At 42.8% G+C, this 17530-nt stretch overlaps 1 protein-coding gene and 1 long non-coding RNA gene across 9 annotated transcripts in view; one reads left to right on the top strand and one right to left on the bottom strand.

Moving 5' to 3' along the window:
* Window positions 1–17530, bottom strand: part of SOX2 (SRY-box transcription factor 2) — a 592096-nt gene that overhangs the window by 33670 nt on the left and 540896 nt on the right. For 2 of the 7 annotated variants that reach the window (XM_067738154.1, XM_067738155.1), the window contains one exon: window positions 9517–9802. The gene's annotated coding sequence lies outside the window, so the exon portion shown is untranslated. Of the gene's footprint in view, window positions 1–9516; window positions 10185–17530 lie in introns of those variants that run through there. The other 5 variants (XR_010943592.1, XR_010943593.1, XR_010943590.1 and 2 more) reach the window with 5 other exon arrangements.
* The window catches only part of LOC137224948 (uncharacterized), a 226947-nt gene continuing 218178 nt past the window's right edge, over window positions 8762–17530 (top strand). For both annotated transcript variants that reach the window (XR_010943594.1, XR_010943595.1), the window contains exon 1: window positions 8762–8865. This is a non-coding gene — a long non-coding RNA (uncharacterized lncRNA). The remainder of the gene's footprint in view (window positions 8866–17530) is intronic.

Here is a 17530-nt window from a genome sequence, read left to right as displayed (position 1 = left end):
GAATTATGATTGTCCAGACGCCATGAAGGGCAGGCCAAGCATTCACTTTATGATTGTGTACGCACTGGTCTATGCTTAATAGCATTATTTGGAAAACTAAAAAAAAGCTTATGGATAATTAAGTTTGAAGAAAAAAAGCACAAGGGGTTGATGTGGGTAATGGTGGTGTATATGTATTCAAATAAATATTAATAATGGATGGTTATAGAAGCAAATGTTATTAATCTTCTCTCTCTCTTAAAGGTAATAGTAAGAGGCACAAATTTTTCCTTGGTATGATATATAAAAGCTTTTATACATTCTCAGATGCGTGTGTTTGTGCCTGAACTCTATAATAATGCATTTAAGAGGTTAAAGGGGCTGGCTAGGTCTTTTGTTAATTGCTTTTATCATATAAATAAGCTATGGAAATACATTACAATTGTGTTATCATTGGTTGCATTTATTTACAGCTTTATTTTAATTAAGCCTGCTGTACTTATCCAGGCAATAAACTACTGTGGCTGGCGTTTATGCATAATAATGTGCTATGAAAATAAGATTAAAGAAGATGGTGATAGCAGAAACAATTTTCTCATTAGATTTTTTAGAACATATGCATTAAAAAAATCAGATCACCGGCCACTCTATTTCAATCCAGCACCATCACTGGGCCCTAAATATAATAATAACTATAACAATCATAATAGATGACAGAAGCAGCTCTGTTTTAGGTTTATAACAGACGGCTACAGTACTAATAACAATACACCGTTGACTACTGGGGAATCAAAATAAGACTTGGAAGAGGGTGCTTCATCCTCTGAGAATTTAAAATGTTGTCATTGGCACAATTTATGAAAATTGCAAGTGCTTAATCTTAAGACAGTGTAACATTTCCCTTCCTTGGGCAGCAGAAAGCTACACACTTTCAGAGTAAGATTAGAAATTAAAAACAAAAATCCTTAACTCCCAGGATATTCTGATTTGAATTTGTTTTATTATAGGCCCCAACTCCAAATCCTTAACTGATTAAGTGTAACTCAGTTTTATTTAAAAATCTTTTGCATTGATATTTCCCTCCTAAACTCCTCTCATCCCTCCTCAAGTGTTATAGCTGAAGCCAACTAACAATTTTGTGGAGACAGGGGACTGTAGACTTATTTTTTCTCCTTAGTGGCAAATAGAGGTTTAACTTGCAGTAATTAGGTGAGAACTAGCCAAGCATCTTACTATTATGATGCTTGTTAAAAAACGCTTCTTTTCTGCATCTGCATTTGAGTGTGTTCCCCTCCTCTCTTAATCTTCTTATGGAAATGAAGGCAAACGGCAGGGAACCTGCAGAGTCTTGGAGAATGTCCTTGTTAACTGGAATTTCTCAGCATTGCTAATTAGCAGAGTTTGACGACCACCAGTATTGGGGGGAAAGCTCTGTTTAACCACTCACAAACCATTCCGAGGAAGAGCAGACTAATTTTATTTTGTAATTAAAATCTGAAAAGGGCCCTATTTGACAGTTAGGGCTATGAGAGTTTTATCTCCCCGTGAAATAATTACTGCCTTGATAACTCAATTTTCTGAAAAATGTCAACTGTGGGCTCCAAAAGTTTTAATTTCATTACGTAAGGAAAAAAAGAGAGAAAAATAGAAGAAAATATACAGAGAGGATTTCTAATTCTGGAATTTGTTAAATATATTAGGAGCTAGATTTGGCCAAATGAAGGGTTTTTTTTCCTCCTTTTTTAAAATCATGTTTCCTTCAGATCCTAACCTTCCAACCAGCTCCAGGGAAAGTGACCATAGTAGTGATCATACTGGAATGAAAGAAATCATACCAGTAGTGTATGAGGCAAATAAAACTAAAAAGAGAAGTATGGCAACCCAAGGAAAGTTCCTGATTTTAAAAGCCAAAAATAAAGGAGAATTTCAATGTTTTGGACAATGTTGGTACAATCTGGTAAGATGAGGTTTTATTGACATTTATCCCCAAACACAAGAAAAAAGAAAACTGGGAATTAAAAAGTAAGGAAATCGGGTATAAGCCAATTTTTAAAATGCTTCCTTCTCCCTTCTAAACTGCAAAAAACCTCAGTTACTCCAAACTGGATTACGCCATAAGACTTTCAAAATGATCAACACTTGATTCTCCAAGATTTATGAAACAAACATAGATAAATGAAGGTAAAGAAAGGTATTAGAGGATTTCTTTTCCTTAAAAGAGCATCATATATTCCCCCCCAAATCAATAAAAAATAAGCTGGAAAAAGTTAGAATATTGAAAGTAAGAGAAAAAATTAGAATAGAATTGTACTGTTATCAAACTTCATTTGCTTTAGACTGTGACGGATCCCTCACAGGAAATCCTAGAGGGGATACTTCAATTTTTATAAAGCAGTTTTCAAAATGATAGAAACTCTTTCGTCTACATATCCTCCATTTTCTTCCTATGGCCAAACTTGTCAGATTTTGGAAGCATGAAGGATTATTGACAGGAACAGAAATAATAAATGTTTCTAGCTAATACAAAGAGCTAGCATATACTTCTATCCTTTTTTATTTATTAAGGCATAGATATGCATATGGATGCATGGTAGATTGACAATTTAAAATTGCTTAATCATATTTTTTTCTTCTTGTCTCTCCCTTCAGCACCTTGCCTTTAATTTCCAGAAGTGGTATTACACATAACAAATGAACGAGGGGATAACAAATGCTATTTCAGTCCAGACCCAATTTCACCAAATAATTTCACTCAAGAGCTGTAAGGACTCTTGAAACCTAAGGAATGCAGGGCTGCTCTGCATTCAGCTCCATTTTATACTCATTCTCTTTCATGTAATTCCCACTGATGAAATAAATACATTTTTAAAAGAACTCAATAGTTAGAAAACTAAATATATTTCCCCTTTCAAATGACAGCAACAGAAGTTATACACAATCACTTGTGTATGTCTTCAGGGTTATATATGATAATAATCATATTGCTTACAGTATTATATATGTACATCCTTTATATATTCCAACTTAAATATTTTCTGGAAAAGAGGGTTCACACTTCACAATTTCATTTCCATTTCTGAATGATCAAGCAATTATAACATAAGATTCTGTCTCTGTACTGCAGCTATTGTCCAGGGAAAAATTCAGTGTGGCCATTAAATAGTCTAATTATTTAAACAGAAATTCTCTTTTTAAAAAGACAAAATGAAAATTTAAAGAGCTGCCACCAGTGGTTTTCATTTGCACTGAAAAAATGAACCTATGATTTTGATATTAAAATTTAGGAGAAGCAAATGAAAAACAAAAATAAAAACCCAGCAAACAGATTACCAGGAACTGCAAATGGGCCAAAAAACCCATGGGCCTTTTCACACTTCTAAATCATTGCTTGGGAGTCTAAATACAAATCTCCCTGATTCACCACACTATCTTGTGCAATTAATCATACCAAAGGAACAGGGTTTCCTTAGAATCCTAATTTTCCAGTGACCAGGGCTGTTACCCTCATTTTAGGAAAAAGATGATTGTTTCAAATTCTCCAACTGTGATTATTTCATTTAGTTATGACCACAACTTTTGTGTGAAAAACAAACGTAAGCCCTCCTTAAGGTTTCCCTAGGCCATATTAAATGACACATAAATGACACCCCAGTGTGTGCCGGGCTCCACACACACTGTACTGGCAATCTACCAAGCAGAGAGAACATCTTTCCCTTAGCCTGGTCCCTTCCAAGCTAGAGCAATGGGATTTAATTTTCTTCCTTCTGGAGATCTCATGGTGCATACTGCTTCTGTGTTACCTGCAAAATCCCCTTTCCTGAAGTACAGTCAGGCATAATACAAAGTCACAAAAAAATGACAACTCAACAACCTCAGAAGGCAGAGGTGTTTGGCACCCCAAAAAGCAAGTTGGGGGAAGAAAGCTCTGCTTAACGTGTGCGTGAGGGATAGGAGTACTATCAAAGGAAAAGGAAGAAAGACTTTCACCTGTTTCCATGAAAAGACATTGAAAGCAAACCATTAAAAAAAAAACACCCTACAATCACCATCAGCTCTAAACAAAACTGTTACCCACTTTTTCTCCAAGATTTGCAGCATCATCTAGCCCTGGAAAGTGCTCTAAATGAAAGTATACACCCATCCTGGGCGGACTGGCATCAAGGCCTCCCATCGACATCTGGAGCCCTCTCCCAAAAGCTCTTCTGCTCTCAAAAGAAATGTCTGAGAAGTCTGCCTTCCCAGGGGTCCACTTCTGCTCAAGCCCTAGTGCCCCCCCTTCCAGCCCCGGCTCAGATGGAGTTGGGCTTCCAAACCCATCCCAATGGAATTCTCAGATTGTTAGCCTGATAATCTTTAAAGGCTCCTTCGGAGCTGGGGCTCTGACTTTTATCTCCCCTCCCACCCTTCTTCCCTTTTTGTAGGCTCTCCCCACTCCTTTTCCCTCTCACCCCACCCCCCCTTAATTTGAAGATCATTGACACGATAGGCTGTAATGAGTCCTTCAGAAACTGTTATGATCTACGGTGACAATCTCTGCACCTAATTCACAGATTATTGACAAGCACTGTGGGCTCAATGGTGTCAAGTTGTACTTGTTTCAACACCCTTCAGCAACCCACATAGCAGCTGGGCCCTGGATTAGGACCCACAGTCTGGCAGTGCTTATCTGCCTGCTGAGTGGTGGAGAGATGAGTATCTGTCTATACCCCAGCTCCTTCCCAAGCCGGGCTGTGCTTTCTCCCTGGCGCCTTGTCTGTCTCAGGGTCGGATCAAGTGAACTAAAGGATCTTCAAAGTTTAAAGACAAAGTAAAAGAGCAAACAATGATAAATGAGGGTTCATCCTTATAATCTTGGTTTTAATAACCAATCATTTTCTCCATCCCCAAATAGCTACCAAACTCCAAGACCCATATACTTGCTTTCAGAATGAGGTTCGGGTTCACCAGGAAAGGTGTGAGGGATGGAGGGGAGAGGGAGCTGAGGACTTGGCACTCAGTGGGCCCAAAGCTAGGCGGGCCCATCCTCCCAGATCGCCCTCAGAATAGGGCAAGATTGACCACTTACAAAGCAGGGCGCCCAGCCAACAGGCTCGGGCTCTGGCCTGGACACTGGGACAAGAGACCAAAAATGCCCGCCCCGCCCCTAAAGGGCGCTTTGCTGCTGCGGAGAAAACGCAGCGGGTTGCCAGCGTTGCGGCTCTGCCTGCTGCTAAGGAGTCAGTCACTCGCTGCCCCCTCCCCAGGCCCCAAAGATGGAAGGGCTGCTTTCCTGCTTGCCGCCGTGGGGCGTGAGATTCCAGCAGGGGCTGAGGCCGCGTGAAACCACAGAAATGACACTGTGCTGGGAGAGGTGGGTGGTATTCCCAGGCCTAGGCCACCCACTTGTTTAGTTCTTTTTCCTAAACTAGGGGTTGCGCTTTCTCCCTGGGTCCTGGGAATTTGGGGGCGCACTGCCTGCCCTCCCTCAGCCAGGTGCGGTTCCTCCCCTAGACTTCTCCCTATAGGTTGGGACCCCCGCGGGGCAGAAGGGGCGTGTGTGAAATCTCAGCCCCTGCTTTTGCAAATTCTACATCACTTCCGAACAGCAAGCATATGCCCTCTTTAGCTGGGCACCTCCAAGATTCTGCTGGCTTTGGCCTCCCCACGCCACGGGCAGCCTGGGGCCTCGGCTGTCAGAGCACTGTTTGTCACCTTAACGGGGTTGGCACCAAAGTTGGCCCGGACTTAATGTTTCTGTACTGGGGACTAGTCTTTTGGTGAAGCAAAGGGTGAGGGGGCCTCTCTAGCAGAGAATCCCGCTTGCCCGTCATTTCCATAGAATTCCGGGTAAAAATTGATTTAAAGCCTCGATTCTCTCCCTGCCACTGTATCCGAACTCATTATTGAGAAACATAAGCCGAGATTCGATTCTGGCATCAGAGGGAGAAAGCGTCTCTCATCTCACCGAGCAGCAATTTCCCTGAAAACACAATCTCAGATCTGCTGACTGTGGGAGGTGGGAAGAATGAACGTTAAGACCAACGTTAAAAACAACTTGAGTAGCCACAGTATTAAATATTTTAAGAAGTAATTCTGTCATGAAAATTAGGCTAGTTTCCTTCAATAGGCAAACTTAAAAAAAAAATGCAAACAAACAAGCCATAAACTTCTTGAGGTTTTTATCTAAAAGTTAAAATTGTACGTACAATCCTCAAGGTCCAAATCATCAAACACCTTGTTGAGACCACTTGTGTTCATTTTTTAGCACACACATTGTTTCAGTTTGATCTTAAACACCTAAACAAACCCATATTTTCCCACTGTTTTAAGTTCAGAGGATGTGTCATTTTATCTTTCTGAAAGAATTCAAAGTGTACTTTTGCCCTCACTCTCAGACCAAAGAAAAAGTCAAAGCTCTTTCTCATGTAGACAGGTAGTTTTTGAAAGTGCAAAAATACTCCTCTTCTCCTAGGATAATTTGAATTCCTGGTCAATGAAAATACTGAATTTAAAAAGAAAATACTCTTTATCATTGGCACACCTTTCCTGGAATCCTACAGTTTAGGAAAATAGAGAGAGAGAGAGAGAGAGAGAGAGGTGTCAGGCACCTGTTTCTTAAAGAACATCTAGAATTTAACTGCTAGGTGGGAAAGGAAAAGTTTGATCAAGATTGATTTTGGGGAAATGAAACATTCAAAGAAGAGACTGACCTTTTAATTACACTCTGAAAATAAAATTTTAAAGGAGCAAATTATTTCGTTTACTCAGAGACTCCGTTACTGTTACTATACTTGAAAGGGCCTCTGAGGGCATTCAAGATGCTGCTGACAATGTCAAAACAGCACGCAGCAGCATCTTTCATTTTATTTTCTGAAATGTGGACAAAACGGGAGAAGTAACTTTTGCTTGGTTCTCCACTGCTACAGAGGAAAATTCTCACTTTCTCTCTCTCTTTTAAAATCATGCTTCTCTACCTGTTTTAGCCCCGCTAAATCTTTAAAAAGAGTCCCAAATCCAAACGGGGGTAGCAAGTGGCTGCCAGGATGTGAGGAGGGTGAAGAGATTCGTCTTTATTTTATATTAAATTAAAATTGCGTTATCTCCTTTTAAAATTTTATTGAATTAAACTTATATTATCTTTCAAGGATATAAGAACTTGTTTCCCCTTCCCATCTGCTTTTCGGAGGGTAATAAAAAGTTTTCTCTAACCCCAGAGCAAGGTTCTAGTGATTTCTAGGACTGGCGCTGCGCAGCTCCTACTGTGTCCAACAGGGGGCGCTGGCCACGAACCTGCGCAGCGGCTCAGCCACGCTTCACATCTGAGCCGGGTTCTAGCCCCTGAAGGCGAGAGCCGCTCGCGGGGTCGAGTACAGAGCTTTAGTCTTCGTGGATAAAAAGAGATTAAAGGCTAAATTCTTTTTTGGGGTGTGTGTGCGTGCATGGGTATGTGTGTGTGTGTGTACGGGGGGCGGTGGTTATCAATTTTAACCAACTACGAAAATGTAGAGCTTTTTATCCTTTGATGTTCTCATAAAGAAACTCCTATCGGTGGGGGAATTACACGGTTTCTGAGCCAACACTGCAGCTACAGTGTGGGGGAAATTATTTAATTAAAAATATATTTTTCCATCTGTTCACATGATCTTTTTAGAAGTACTTAAAAAGCTGACACTGATCCCTTTGGCCTGTTCACCCTGCTCCAAGTTTCAAATACTTTAGCTATTTCGAAGGCCCTTCTATTAATTTGAAGGGGGAAAAAAGAGACCTAAATATTTAAATGCCCCCAAACAGTTACTCCTCTGCATCCTTTTTTTTTTCTTTCTTTCTTTCTTTCTTTAAATAGGGACTTTTATGTGATTGACACATTTCACATTGCCTATTCTGCAAAGCCAGGTATAAATGGCAAGAAGCGACTCTAAAAAAATTTTTTTGATGTTGGACTACATAATGCCCAAGTATAAGATGAAATCTAAACAAAATTGTAATCCACCCACCCCCCACGCTAACTTAAAAAAAAAGAAGAAAAAAAAACCTTCACCTGTATTTAAATAGCGTGTCTTTAATTACAGCAGTTGGGGATGCATGAGGCTGAAATGAAATTAGCAGTCATTACCAGTCCTTTAACTCTGTGGTGCTTTTGATCAGCACTAAATTAGCTTTCCAGTCCTAACAAAGACTCTACAGCAAGCAGTGGGCTGTAAATAAGACAGCGCGACCTGCCCTCAACACCTTTTCTCTTGTCAATCATAGCTCTATCATTCAGCCCAAGATTAACCTTTATCTACCAAATTTTAAAAAAAAGGAACGAAAGAAAGAAGAAAAAGAAAAAGGAGGCGGGAAGGAAAGCCCCCTTACCACCACATGTCGAAATAACAGAGGTTCCTAAGAGCCCCCTTTAAATTGTATTATAATGAGCCCGTGTCAGAATCTGCAATTTCCAAATCATCCCTCCCCACCCCACCCCGCTACAACTCTCGAGTATATTAGAAGAGTCAGAATGCTGTTCAGGTAGGAAAGGAATCCCTTTCCCCGAATTACTAGTTGGGCATGGGCCACCCTCCGTAAGTCAATTTGCCATTAGCCTCTCCTATTACTCTAACAAAATTTCGGGAGAGGAGGAATGTTTGAGGAGAAGATATTGATAATTTTAAGGCATGTACATAAGTTTCCGGGATGAAAACAATCAATTTACTCCACTAATAGTCTCTAGTTTCTAAGTCTGCGGAGAAAACCAACAGCAGCAACAAAAACCCAGCTGCTTTTCCCAGTACTGAATTGAGAAAGTAAAACATTGGTTCTAGTTGCCATTAGAGGGCGCCAGAGAGCAAGCCCCGCTCCCTCGCACAACTTCCCACAGAAGCCCTCCTAGCTTCCAGCTTCGCCATGCTCTGTAATTCCTTCTCTCAGGTAATATTTCTTGCTTATCCTGCCCTCTTGCTTCTCTAGCCCCCTCAGTGTCAATCTCTCATAAAGAACAAGGTGTCGCCATGTCCCTTTCCTTTTCTTTTCTCATCCTTCCCCCCAGCCACCACCAAAATAGTAAGATGCCAGATGAAACGGTAGCAACCCCTTAATGATATATACCTTTTGACTCAAATCACTCTCTCCACTCTATGTAATCTTGGTATGGAGAAGGTTCTTTGTAGGGATGAAATGTTGGATTTTAATATTTTTTTAAATGGAAGCCTGAAAATTTCATTTCTGCGTTTCTCTCTGGAGGCTCACGGATTTCTTTATTTTCATAGAAAAGGAAACACACACACACTATTGCGTGGCAGCTGATTACGCTCAGTGCTAAAACTGCTCAGAAGAGAATAAAATAATGTCATTTCATTTCTGCATTTGTCAAAGAAATCAAACTTAGTATTTAATCCCAAAAGTTAACGCTTTCAGACTTAAATCTGTCTGTGTTAAATGACTGCCACACAGGGTGTATTTCCACATCTCTTAAAGGTCAAAAGAAAAAAAAATAGAATGAGAGAAGAAAGTGAGTTGGGGGGGTGGGCGGAGAGGAGTGAGCTAGCAGTGAATGTCAAAGTTGGGTTGCAAGCTACTTACATGTCCATGTCAGATCAGGGTGTTGTCTTGTAGCAGTTTGATTGGCAGGTAAAAAAGCGAAAGAACGTGAGGGCTCCCTGAGCCTCTTGTCAGCCCAAGCTTGATCACTTCTCACCGGACAGAACGAGTTGAAGGAGCTTGCAATTCCCCTCTCATCCTCCATCCAAAGCACCGTGAATCCATTTCGGCTTTTCTTCCCCCCAGTCTCTCCATCAGCCTCCTGCCTTCAACCGCTTCGCCTTACACCAGCCTCCAAGACCTAGCCTAGCTTTGCCACTGCAATCCCCTGCAACAAGAAAAATCGTTTATGGCTTAAAACCCCAAATGGCTGATTTTTTAAAAGAGAGAGAGAGGGAGAGGGAGAGAGAGAGGAGAGAGAGAGTGAGGGGGAGAGAGAGGGGGAGCGAGAAGAATGCACCCAGAGAACAACAAAAAAGTCAGTTATCCTAACACTGCTCTATCCCCCCACCGTACAGAAGAAGAATAAAAAAAAAAGCTTTATGTTTTTTCAGTGGGTATTCAAAGATAATTTGATGCCATTGTTTCTGCTACAGATGGTTCTTTTAAATACAATAACACGGCTCTTTGTGCAGGCTACCCACAATAAAAATCGAAAGCGTTCCCCTGAATAACCATTTTGTTCTCTCTTGTATGGGGCCAACAAAAGATGCCGTGAGGTAATGGGTTCTGTTTATTGAAGCCATAGAATAGGGGTTTGATAAAGATTTTTTTAAAGCAGAAGACCTTGCAAGGTCAGGCTGATCTCTTCATATTTTTTTATTAAAATATTTGTCCAATAGATTATTCCTTGGTGCAGCTGCAGGTTTCCTCCTCGATTCTTAATCAGCCCAAACATCTGTCTCTTTGAGGAGGCTTGAAAAAGTCTGCAATTGTATCAATGGTGCAGGAACCTTATCAAATACTGAGTTTTTAGGCTCAGTGCAGGCAAAGGCAATGGAGTTTCAATTCTATTTGGTCCTGATGGGGTGAGGTGGAGGGCTGGGGGGAGAGGAAACACACCAGCCCCAGATAGAGTGACGGGAGAAAACCAGGTTTCCTCCCCACCGCTCCCCACTCTCTGTTGGCCATGCATAATTGCACAAGCCAGACACACAGATCACTGAGGACTTGAGATGTGTCTCCTGATCTCTGCAAGCTCCACCCGTGCATGCATGTTGGACAGGGGTTAGGCATGTTTTCTTACCATGCTCCCCTTCTCCTCTAGTTAGGTCTCCAATCCTAGAAAACCTAGGGTGGGATGCCATGGGGAGGAGTGGAACAAGCTAAAGGTTAGACTTTAGCACCCAAAGGGTCCTACTCTTGGCTCTCTTTCATTCACTGTTATTTAGCTTTGACTCATTGATTGCTATCCTGCCAGGGGACTGGTGGCCACAGCCCTCCTGCTACAGTGTCCCATGCCCTCAGGCTTCTTATAGCCACCCTGTTTCCCCCTCAGCTCCACAGAGAACATCTGCTTCCCCTCACAGGGGAAGCCCTGCCACCTAGACCCAGCTGAGGTCTGTATCAACTTGGAGCCCTGAACACTTAGGCAATGAAGGTGCTGCAGGGGAAGTGCAGGGGAAGATGGCTAGGTTTCTCTACCTTTCTATAGGAATTAATGCCAGGACTCTCTGGGCCTCCAATAGCCCAGAGTGACTGTAATCCACTTTGATGACTTCTGCTCTGTGTATCGTCACTTGTGGCAAGACAGTAGTCTGGGGAAATGGCTTTAATCTTAAAAACAAGTTTTCATTGGGTTCTCTATCTCTGCCCCCTGCCCCATTTAGTCCTCCCTTTCTTCCCACAAACCATTCAAAATAAAAGATAAACCCTCAAATGAATCTCTTGACAGAACCGATCTTAGCTTCTACCTTCCCTTTCAGAAACAATAATATTATTGGTTTACAACTGGTCTGAAGTAATCTAATAAGGAATCCTTGAGGACTATTACTTAGACACCAATTAAAGTCTTTCCTACAAAACTTGAAAAACAAACACAAACAATAAAACAGAAAATTAAACAATATTTCACATGGTTGTTTCTCAATAATTCATTTTATATCTCAGGGTGAACACCTTAATATTAGTTCAAAAGGAATGAAAGTCAGGACAATATTAAAAAGTTATACACATCCCAACACTCTCCGGATCAAGAAAACTGTGCCTATATAAGTGTGTGTTGGTGGAGGGAGGGAGTGGAGAGTGTAAATCAAGAGCAAACTTTAATAGAATAGGCTGAGGAGTGTGTTGCTTTCCTCACTGTTGGAAAGGTGGGAGGGGATGCATTATGCAAAATGGAAAGTCAACAGTAGAAATACCTACTCCAACTAAAGGTGGAGTGGGAGACAGTACATGTAAAATGTTTAATACAGTGTTTCATAACTTTGCACTACAAAAGTAATCCACTGAAATAACGGAATAATCTCTTCCTGCTTCCCTCGTCATACGTTTTTTTCTGATATCAAAACTTATAAAGGATGCCCCAACCTGATGAAAACTATTTTCCTTTTCATATAACTGAAAGAAGAATCTGGACTGCTTGTCCTCTTTCCAGCAAGGGAGGGGCTCGGGGCTGAATCTAAGTCTGTAAGATAGGAAGGCATCAGTGAGTACCCTAAGGTGTCTAAAAGTGAGTAAACCTTACACATCTTATCAATTGGATCTATTCAATCCCAGTCACAAGGAAGTTTAAAATCTCTCAGGTGGCCTCACTCTCTGGTTAAGGATAGGAAGACAGTTTTGTAGGTAAGTCTCCAAAAGTTGTCTCAAAAGCTGTAATGCAGTGACATTCTATCTGACATGGGGGAAAACTTCAGCCTATAACTAAAAAATGTGGAATGTGTCACGGTGAAGGGCAAAAGTGACAAACTGCCTTGGTAGGTGAGGGAATCAAGAACCAGTTGCCTGCAACTGGAAAATTGCTTAAAACACCACCACCACCAACCTTGCTGCATCCAAAAACTAATCTAACTGGTCAGCTCCTCTCTCAGAGCAAACACACACCACCAAAACAATTCTAAGTTATAGAAACGGCTTTCTGATGGGGTTGGGGAATCCGTGTGCACTGATTTATGGGCGTTTATAGGTGGCTCTGAACTGGAAACTTCACTATTCAAAAGGGCTTTGGGGGCAGAGTTGAGCTCTCCAGTTCCACAAGCAACAAGCCTACTGGGGAGATGGGGTGGGGAGGGGATACTCACCCCCCTGCCCCCCCCCTACTGGGATGCATTCAGCAAGAACAACTCGGATTGAGGAAGGGAGAGAAGGAAGGAAAGAAGAAAAGGAAGGAAGGAAGACAGAAAGGGAGGGAGGGAAGAAGGGAGGAAAGGAAATGAAAGGAGGGGAAGGGAGGGGAAGGGAGGGGAAGGGAGGAGAGGGTAAGGTAAGGTGAGGTAAGGGAAGGGAAGGGAAGAGAAGGGAAGGGAAGGGAAAGGAAAGGAAAGTAGAGAGGGGATAAAAGAAGAGGATTTAATGGCAGAGGGGATTAGCAAGAGGGGCACCCGGGACCTGGTTTTAAATTGGCGAGTGCTGCTTATAAGGAAACACTGTACGCACGATCAGGGTCTGGATGTTCCAGGGAACCAGTGACCGTACAAATCATGAGTTTCACAGAGATGGCACAGTGCCATGCTTTAGCCATCAGCTACCGTGAAAACTGTAGCTTCCCTCTCGCAGGCAATCCGTCATTCACTACTGGCCGCTCTACCTCTCCACACGGAAAAACGTAGGACTCGGACGGCCTCGGCGCGGGCTGGGCCCCGGGGACCCTCTGGGAACAAGGGCTCGCGGGCGGGCGGCCGAGTGCCGGCCAGCGGGGCTCGGATAGAAGCCGCCCGCGCCAGGTCGGAGGGCGACTGCTTCCCCAGCCTGCGGAGGGTACCGGCCGCGAATGCCTCCAAATACGCCACGGAACTCTGAACGTGTTGCTCCCGTCAACTCGCACAACACGATTCAATTATTCACTTAGACAAAACCAACACCACACAAGCCCGCCACTTGATGAGCTCTCAAAATGACAGGCAGGGGAGCGCGGCCAGGGCGACCCTCCGCCGGACACAGCCCGGGGAGGGACGTGGTTTAAATGCAAGGTCTTTAGATTCTAAAACCTAACCCGGGAGCGCGCGCGAGTGTGTGAAGAGAAAACCTCAGTTCTCAGAGCCACTAGAATAAACTTCTCGCTGAGGCTCGGCCCTCTCGCCTCCCGCAGCCTTTCCTCGGTCAGCGGAAACCCGAGGGCAGCTGGGGCCGGCCTTCTAGGCTGGCGGGGCCCTGCGGAACCGGTCCGCCTGACCCGACTGCGCTCGCGTGGGAAAGCGGAGGCTCGGCCGGCCTGGCTGCGCTTCCCCAGCCCCTGAGCCGCGGCATCCCGGCCTGCCCGCCGGCCCTCGCGCGCCGCCGCATTTCCCGCGCTCTCGGCCCGCACGTCCCGGCGCGGCCCGCACGTCTGGGCGCGGCCGGCGCGACTCCGTGCGGCCCCGCCTCCGGCTCCGGTTCCGGCTCCGGCTGCGAGAGGGAGGGCGGAGGCCCTCGGCGAAGGGATGGGCGGCGCTGACCGAGTGAGTGGAAGCCTGGGTCCCGGGCGCCTGCAGGCCCGCTTTCCCGGCCGCCTTTTCCCACTCTGGGCGCCCCAAGGGGCGGGCGGGCGCGTGTCCCTGACTCTAGGCTCAAGCGTGTTGGGACCCGCTTGTTTCAGCGAGCGCTCAGTGTGGCGGGTTCGGTTCGTTCCCCAGTGCGCCGCGTGTGGAGACCGAGCCCGGGAGAGCCCTGGGAGCGTGGGGAGCCGGGCGTCCTCCCCGAGGGCTGGGCGGTGGGCAACTCGACGACTCGAGGGGTTCAGGGAAGGAAGGTGGGAGAGGAGGGCGGGCGCTCCCAGGGGAGGCGGCTCGCGGCTTCTCGGCCACGACCTGGGAAGCCCAGGTGTCGAAGGGGGGGGCCGCAGGCTGAAAGGCGGCCTGTTTCCTCAGTGGTCACAGACGCAGCGTGGTCTCCCTCCCCACTCGTGTTCCAACTTGTGGAACTCTCTGAGGTTCCCCCAGTCTTTGTTTTACGCTAAGAACGGACTAAGAAGGGTGTGTTTTTATAATTAAGGGGAAAGCTGGAGGTAGGAGTAAGGCCTGTGGGTAGCGTTCCTTAAACTTTTCTTGATATATACAAAATGAAATTATACCTGCAATCATATGTTTGTGTTTATGTGTTAAGAGTGTTCATTTAAAAATGTTGAACATATAAAATATGCCACACATTTTGTGACTTTTAAAAAAATTTCTCACTTTATCAATACTGTAGAGTTTCAGTAAATGGAAATGTCTCTGGTCTTTCAACCTCTGAGGGTAGTGGAGCGAGGGGAAAGGACTGTGGGATATCTGTCTTGTGTCCATTTGGCGCAGTCTTACTAGTACCATGCTCCCAAGATAAATTAACTTGCGTTTTAGTTAAAATATTATCATCATCTGCTGGACCTCAAGAATAACGTAAACTGAGGATATTTTCCAAAGGTACACCTTTGCAGTATTGTAACTACCAGTACACAGTTGGACTTGATAAGTTTACATTTGAACCAGAATTTGTATAGTGCAGCTCCAGGAACACATTTGCAGACCCATTGCAAAAGCTGTATGTACATAAATGTTTGAAAAGGTATCCCAAAGTGTGATTATTCTTTGCCCCTCTATTTCAGAGGCCCAAGAATGGGCAGTTGGTATGGATGGCTTACTGATACATTCTTCTTCTTTTTTAAAATGTGTATATATATAATATATATATATTTTATATATTTTAAATGGAGTAGAGTTGATTTACAATGTTGTGTTAGTTTCCGGTGTACAGCAAAGTGATTCAGTTATGCATATATATATATTCTTTTTCATATTCTTTTCCATTATAGTTTATTATATATAAAATATTGAATATAGTTCTCTGTGCTCTATAGTGGGTCCTTGTTGTTTATCTGTTTTATATATAGTAGTGTGTATCTGCTAATCCCAAACTCCTAATTTATCCCCCGCCCCTTCCCCTTTGGTAACCATAAGTTTGTTTTCTGTGTCTGTGAGTCTGTTTCTGTTTTGTAAATAAGTTCATTTGCTGATACAGTCTTAAAGAGAGTAAAAACTGTGGTGAATTTTGGGAGAAAAGGAGCATCCCATTTAAGGTTTTGCCTGTGGAAAGAAGTTAATGATCCAAGGAAACTGATTCTCGGGAGAATTTCTATTTACACCTTCCCTTCCAATCCCTTCTCCTAACACTCTCCCTTCACCCTCGAAGAAAGAGCAGCATTCTGTTTGCTTGAGGGTAATAAGAGCAAAGGAGCTGACCTTTAATGGCCATCTATTATGTACCAGATACTTTCTCTTATTTAATTCTCATAATAATCTTATAAAATTGGTATTTTTATCCCCTCCCTTTTTTTTTTAAACAGAGTAAGGGAAGATCCAGCTGATTTAAATATCTGTGGCTGGGAAACAGTAGATCTGGGTTTGAAATCCAGCTCTATAATTCTAAAACCCATCATGGTCTTTAAAATCTGCTAAACTGAGTTCAAATAGACTCAGGCAAGCACCACTGGTTACTGACTATTGCGGGTTCAGGAGGAAACTGTGAACAGTGTGTGGTCTTGTCTTTTTCTTCTCTCCTTTTTCTGGAAGGCAGCTTCCTAATTGTGGCTCTCCTTAGGATCTTTTGGCTATGAAGAGATTGATTTGAAGCAGGGATATAAAATTCTATGTCTTTTTCCCGTGCCATACCAAAGTTGAACCTAGAGTTTAAACTCAGTTTTCTGCATTTAGGTCTCAGTTGGCATCAGGTTTAAGGCTACCCATAGGCTGGCTTGGTCAAGGTAATGATTTCATGAGGACAGACTCAGATAGGTCAAACTAAGTATCACTCTTAAAACTCCAGCCTCAGAAACCAAAAGGGTGGGAGGGAAATATAGTAATAACAGAACACATGACTGCTAATTAACCTTATTAACAACTGCAAACCAGTGAACATTTATATTTTTATTTTCTCAGAAAGGCAATTAATTTTTTTTTGCCTTCTATTAACTACCTTTCCCCCCTAGATAATCACCTATAGCAAAACCACCCTTTAAAAGGTCAGTAAAAATTATTTTAAGACATTAAAATATAAAAATGTATTGTTATTTTAATAGGCACTGTGGATAGTTTAATTTGTATCTTGTATTAAATTAAACATATGGTGAACAGGGTATAATAGATTTTCTATAATTTAGCTGCCAATGTGGCAACAGCAGCCAGTTACTCTCACCAGCAGACTTGTCAGTGGTTTGTTTACTAGCTTATTTGAATTAAAATAAAGCTTCGCTTCTGCTGACTGCACATCATTATCTATGAGACCATAATCCTGCTAGCAAATCCTATATCTTCCAGAACTGGCTCTTTTGTTTGGGATTACTGAGAGCTTAGCCTATAACAAAGAGGAATAAGGCATCCCTCTCATCCTCATAATTAAGTGTGGGGACTAATTTAGAAACAAACCCAGAAAGATGTACTATTTGGAGTTATATTTCTATACAGAATGGAAGAGAAACAGGATAGGCCAAACACCTGATTGTTAACAGAATGTTTAAACTATTAAGCAAGTGTACTACAGGAATCCAGCTTGTTAAAATTAAGAGCAACAGCAAATAAGGCAGTGATGGCCTTTGCACGGGGCAGTAATTCTGTATGAAGGATCTGAAGGTATGTTTGGGAAGAGGAAGTATTAGGGTGTCAGGCAGGAGAAGATGTGCTGTATGCTTTGTGAATGACATTTATTTTGTTCTTTCATTATCCTAACAGACTGCGCAATTAATAGTTATTGTTATGAGCAGAGTTATTAAAATACTGAAATAAAAATAACAAAACAGTTTTTTATTCACTGGAAAAAATATAAGTGTCTTTGGAGATTGTTAACATTTTACTAACAAGGTACATAAAATTTAGCGAAAAGAAAAGAATGGGTGATTTCCTGGCTCCTTCCATACACCAGCTCAAAACAGACCTTCATGAATTCTGGT

This window comes from Pseudorca crassidens, chromosome 5 (assembly GCF_039906515.1).
Source record: "Pseudorca crassidens isolate mPseCra1 chromosome 5, mPseCra1.hap1, whole genome shotgun sequence".
Classification (NCBI taxonomy): domain Eukaryota; kingdom Metazoa; phylum Chordata; class Mammalia; order Artiodactyla; family Delphinidae; genus Pseudorca; species Pseudorca crassidens.
Note: the sequence above shows the minus strand (reverse complement) of the source record. Positions and strands in the feature narration are given on the sequence as shown.